A 6,243-nucleotide genomic window follows, 5' to 3' on the forward strand; every position below is an offset into this window, starting at 1 on the left:
CATGTTGGCCAAGTTGGTCTCAAACTCCTGACCTCAGGTGATCCACCCACCTCAGCCTCCCAAAGTGCTGAGATTGCAGGTGTGACCCACCCATGCCTGGCCTAAGCCACCGCGCCCAGCCAGCGAGTCTTATTCCAACATAAATTTGCTTGAGATCCCCTACATTACAACAAAAGGGGAACTTGCCATTCTAAAACCATTAGAAGAGCTATGAAGAAGGAGTCACTATGGAAAGACCTTAGGTTTTGATGAGAATATTCAGCCATTTGATCAACCAACCAAAAAGTCCACCCTATCTTTGTACTTCTGAGGCAGGAAAATACAGTCTGAAGGCAGAAAACATAAGACCGATTCACACTTCATCTACAACAGGAAATATCCAACACCAAGTAAATGACTTTGTAAATTACTTCATCCTCTTCATTTACATAGGGCATACACCAAGTGACTAAAGGAAACCCCTAGAGGATATTTAACCCCCCCCCCACATTCCATAATGGGGCCCTTAATCCCCTATGTTCGGGCCACCCCCACAATGTGGCGTGTACTTTCATTTTCAGTAAATCTCTTCATTCCTTCCTCGCTTTGTGTGTTTTGTCCAATTCTTTGTTCAAGACACCAAGAGCCTGGACACCCTCCACCAGTCACACTTCCAACTACATGAGCCAGCAAAATTTCCTTCATTTCGAAGCCAGCATAAGTTGATTTTTCTCTTGTGTGTGTGTCTGTTGAATTTTTGGAGTTTTTTTCTCCTTTGTAACTGACAGCATCCCTGAAACACCTTGCAACTCCAACACCTGACACTCAGCTCCAGGCACCCAGTGCTGTCCGGCTGGTTTTCCCCTTGTAGTGACACTTGGATACAGTCCAGTTTACTGCAGTTCCTCATCGTCTTATGTTCTACTGTCTCTAGTGAACAGCACTGTCCATTAGCCAAGCTCACAAAGATCCTTTCCTCTCAGAAATTCCTCGTTGCTTCCTGAGGGCACCCACAGAATTATGGACTGAATTGTGGCCAACCTGTCCCCTGCATTCACATTTTGAAGCCCCAAACCTCAATGTCACTATACTTAGAGACAGGGCCTGTAAGGAGGTAATTCAGGTTAAATGAGACCAACAGGGTAGGACTCTGGTAGGAACAGTGTCCTTATAAGATGAATAGACACCAGAGATCTTTCTTTTCCTGCTCACTCACCAAAGAGAGGCTGTGTGAGGACATGGCAAGAAGGCAGCCTTGTGTAAACAAGGAAGAGAGACCTCACCAGGAACCAGCACTGCTGGCCCTTGATCTTGTAATTCCAGCTCCATCACTGTGAGAAAATACATTCCTCTTGTTTGAACTGGTATCAACCACAGGTTCTTTGACTCTTCTATAATAAAAATTGATGCAAGTTTCCCAGACAAGCCATTTATTAGGTGGTTATTTCCTTTTTCTTTTCTTTTCTTTTCTTTTCTTTTTTTTTTTTTTTTTTTTTTTGAGAAGGAGTTTTGCTCTTGTTGCCCAGGCTGGAGTGCAGTGGTGGGATCTTCACTCACTGCAACCTCCACCTCCCAGGTTCAAACAATTCTCCTGCCTCAGCCTCCTGAGTAGCTGGGATTACAGGCATGTGCCACCACACCTGGCTAATTTTTTGTATTTTTAGTAGAGATGGGGTTTCTCCATGTTGGTCAGTCTGATCTTGAACTCCTGACCTCAGGTGATCCTCTCACCTTGCCCTCCCAAAGTGCTGGGATTACAGACATGAGCCATTGCACCCTGCCTAGGGACTTATTTTGGAACACAGGGAAGACAGCACAAAACAGAAAATTATCTTACTGGCTCCCCAAAGAGAGTCAGGAGAGTAATATTTTTGTTGTTTTTTGAGAGAGAGACTTGCTCTGTTTCCCAGGCTGGAGTGCAGTGGCGACATCTCGGCTCACTGCAACCTCCGCCTCCTGGGTTCAAGCGATTCTCCTGCCTCAGCCTCCTGAGTAGCTGGGATTACAGGTGCATGCCATCATGCCCAGCTAATTTTTGTTATTTTTAGTAGAGACAGGTTTCACCATATTGGTCAGGCTGGTCACAACCTTCGGACGTTAAGTGATCTGTCCGCCTTGGCCTCCCAAAGTGCTGGGAATACAGGCATCAGCCACCATGCCCGACCTGGAGAGTAATTTTAAAGTGGCAAAAACAGGAAGGGACTGACATTTACACATGCAGAGGCAGGGAACTACTGGCACCTTTGCATTGGGTTACACGCTTCTTCCTGCATCACATGTCTCATTTGCATGTTAACTCTTCACCCCTGGGTGTGATTTTCCTATGATCATAAAGCTAGTATTAAGGATCGGTTATTCTCCCGGCCTGTGTGCATGCGGGTGGTGGGGGTAGTTTTCCTGAGCAAGATTTATGGCGGAATCCTTCTTATCTTGGTTTCTTCAGATAGCTTGCAGCAGCTGCAGGTTTTGACCACAGGTAAGGTGCCAGGGTGGTGGTGGTACAAGGTCTGGGAGTTAGCAGGTATGTCTAGAGGAATGCAGGAATTCATTAGTGGGGTGGCACAATAGGAGACACACTGAGGGCCATCCCTATCCCATCTCAAAACCATCCAATCTGTGATATTTTGTTATGGCGGTCCTAACAGATGAGTAATATGTATACTAACATGTGTGTACTATGTAATGTCCACTCCTGAGTTGATGGCCTAAAGTTGGATGTTTTGACTCGGTGGTTCCCAGACTTTGGGCCCCAGGCTTCTGAGGGGCTATAAAGCTGATTATTACCAGGATACCCTGTATCTTTTAGGATATGATGCAGGCTGGGCTCAGTAGCTCACGCCTGCAATCCCAGACCAAGGCAGGGGGATTGCTTGAGGAATTTGAGACCAGCCTGGCCGACATGGTGAAACACTGTCTCTACTCAAAATATAAAAATTAGCTGGGCATGGTCGCATATGTTTGTAATTCCAGCTGCTCAGAAGCTGAGGCATGAGAATTGCTTAAATCTGAGAGGCAGAGGTTGCAGTGACCCAAGATCTCACTACTGCATTCCAGCCTGGTGGCGGAATAAGACGCTGTCTTTTTTTTTTTTTGAGACGGAGTTTCGCTCCTGTTACCCAGGCTGGAGTGCAATGGCACGATCTCGGCTCACCGCAACCGCCGCCTCCTGGGTTCAAGCAATTCTCCTGCCTCAGCCTCCTGAGTAGCTGGGATTACAGGCACGTGCCACCATGCCCAGCTAATTTTTTGTATCTTTAGTAGAGACGGGGTTTCACCATGTTGACCAGGTTGGTCTCGATCTCTTGACCTTGTGATCCACCTGCCTTGGCCTCCTAAAGTGCTGGGATTACAGGCTTGAGCCACCGCGCCCGGCCCTTATTCACATTTTTTACGAGACCTCAGGTGACCCTCTCACCTTGCCCTCCCAAAGTGCTGGGATTACAGACATGAGCCATTGCACCCTGCCTAGGGACTTATTTTGGAACACAGGGAAGACAGCACAAAACAGAAAATTATCTTACTGGCTTCCCAAAGAGAGTCAGGAGAGTAATATTTTTGTTGTTTTTTTGAGAGAGAGACTTGCTCTGTTTCCCAGGCTGGAGTGCAGTGGCGACATCTCAGCTCACTGCAACCTCCGCCTCCTGGGTTCAAGCGATTCTCCTGCCTCAGCCTCCTGAGTAGCTGGGATTACAGGTGCATGCCATCATGCCCAGCTAATTTTTGTTATTTTTAGTAGAGACAGGTTTCACCATATTGGTCAGGCTGGTCACAAACTTCGGACGTTAAGTGATCTGTCCACCTTGGCCTCCCAAAGTGCTGGGAATACAGGCATCAGCCACCATGCCCGACCTGGAGAGTAATTTTAAAGTGGCAAAAACAGGAAGGGACTGACATTTACACATGCAGAGGCAGGGAACTACTGGCACCTTTGCATTGGGTTACACGCTTCTTCCTGCATCACATGTCTCATTTGCATGTTAACTCTTCACCCCTGGGTGTGATTTTCCTATGATCATAAAGCTAGTATTAAGGATCGGTTATTCTCCCGGCCTGTGTGCATGCGGGTGGTGGGGGTAGTTTTCCTGAGCAAGATTTATGGCGGAATCCTTCTTATCTTGGTTTCTTCAGATAGCTTGCAGCAGCTGCAGGTTTTGACCACAGGTAAGGTGCCAGGGTGGTGGTGGTACAAGGTCTGGGAGTTAGCAGGTATGTCTAGAGGAATGCAGGAATTCATTAGTGGGGTGGCACAATAGGAGACACACTGAGGGCCATCCCTATCCCATCTCAAAACCATCCAATCTGTGATATTTTGTTATGGCGGTCCTAACAGATGAGTAATATGTATACTAACATGTGTGTACTATGTAATGTCCACTCCTGAGTTGATGGCCTAAAGTTGGATGTTTTGACTTGGTGGTTCCCAGACTTTGGGCCCCAGGCTTCTGAGGGGCTATAAAGCTGATTATTACCAGGATACCCTGCATCTTTTAGGATATGATGCAGGCTGGGCTCAGTAGCTCACGCCTGCAATCCCAGACCAAGGCAGGGGGATTGCTTGAGGAATTTGAGACCAGCCTGGCCGACATGGTGAAACACTGTCTCTACTCAAAATATAAAAATTAGCTGGGCATGGTCGCATATGTTTGTAATTCCAGCTACTCAGAAGCTGAGGCATGAGAATTGCTTAAATCTGAGAGGCAGAGGTTGCAGTGACCCAAGATCTCACTACTGCATTCCAGCCTGGTGGCAGAATAAGACACTGTCTTTTTTTTTTTGAGACGGAGTTTCGCTCTTGTTACCCAGGCTGGAGTGCAATGGCACGATCTCGGCTCACCGCAACCTCCGCCTCCTGGGTTCAAGCAATTCTCCTGCCTCAGCCTCCTGAGTAGCTGGGATTACAGGCACGTGCCACCATGCCCAGCTAATTTTTTGTATCTTTAGTAGAGACGGGGTTTCACCATGTTGACCAGGATGGTCTCCATCTCTCGACCTTGTGATCCACCCGCCTCGGCCTCCCAAAGTGCTGGGATTACAGGCTTGAGCCACCGTGCCCGGCCAATACGCTGTCTTAAAAAAAAAAAAAGATATGAAAAAGAAATTATGCAAAATAAAGTCCCACACATACTTATTTCTCCATGCTAAATGTGCTATTATTAACAAAACCCACATTGATTCAAGTGTTAAGGAAGCCTTTAATCACTTTTTAATGTTCTTTTCCCAAAGATAAATAAGTTCTTACGTGGTGATCCTTACCTTGACCCCTGTCCCAAGGCCTGAAGCCATTCCTTGCTTGGGACTTGGTTTTAACTGTGATTCAGAAGCAAAGGAACAATAGTTTCAGAATTTCTCTAATTCTAGCTCTGATCCTTATTTAGAGAGAGAAATAAAGAATTTCTCTAATTCCTTAAAACTAGTAACCCAGGTGGGACTGGAAGATTGATCTTTGAAGCTGCATTTGTGTAACAAGCATATTGTTTTTACATATATTGTGACTTCAAGTAGACCAATAAACACAGTAATGTTTAAGATGATTTTATTCACATTTTTTACGAGACTGAGAACACCTTGGTTATTATTCATATTAAAGAAGAGTATTGCCAGGTGTGGTGGCTCATGCCAGCACTTTAGGAGGCCAAAGGGATGGATTATGAGGTCAGGAGTTCGAGACTAGCATGGCCAACATACTGAAACCCTGTCTCTACTAAAAATACAAAAATTAGCCTGGCACAGTGGTGTGTACCCTTAGTCCCAGCTACTTGGGAGGCTGAGGCAGGAGAAATGCTTCAACCTGGGAGGTGGACATTGTGGTGAGCCAAGATCGTGCCACTGCACTCCAGCCTGAGCAACAAGAGCAAGACTCTATCTAAAAATATAAAGGAATAAAAATAAGAGGAGTATTATTTTCAGTTGGGGTGGCTGCAGGGAAGTGAGATTTCTCCGAGCAAGCATGCTTGGAGTGTCAAGGAGGAAACTGGCACTAGATTCAGAGGGAGAGATCAGGTCTTCCTTAGGGGAAATATGCTTTTCCTGTTCCCAGAAGGTGATTAGGGAGAGAGGATGTGGAAGACAAGGAACAGCAAGGAGAGAGCCCTAAAACTGCATGAAGGGAGGAGATTGATGGGAACACATTCTCCACCCCTAGAAAGGTTTGTTGTGATAAAAATCTTTTAACAAGCCGGGCGCGGTGGCTCAAGCCTGTAATCCCAGCACTTTGGGAGGCCGAGGCGGGTGGATCACGAGGTCAAGAGATCGAGACCATCCCGG

Source organism: Saimiri boliviensis, chromosome 9, assembly GCF_048565385.1.
Source record: "Saimiri boliviensis isolate mSaiBol1 chromosome 9, mSaiBol1.pri, whole genome shotgun sequence".
NCBI classification, from domain to species: Eukaryota; Metazoa; Chordata; class Mammalia; order Primates; family Cebidae; genus Saimiri; species Saimiri boliviensis.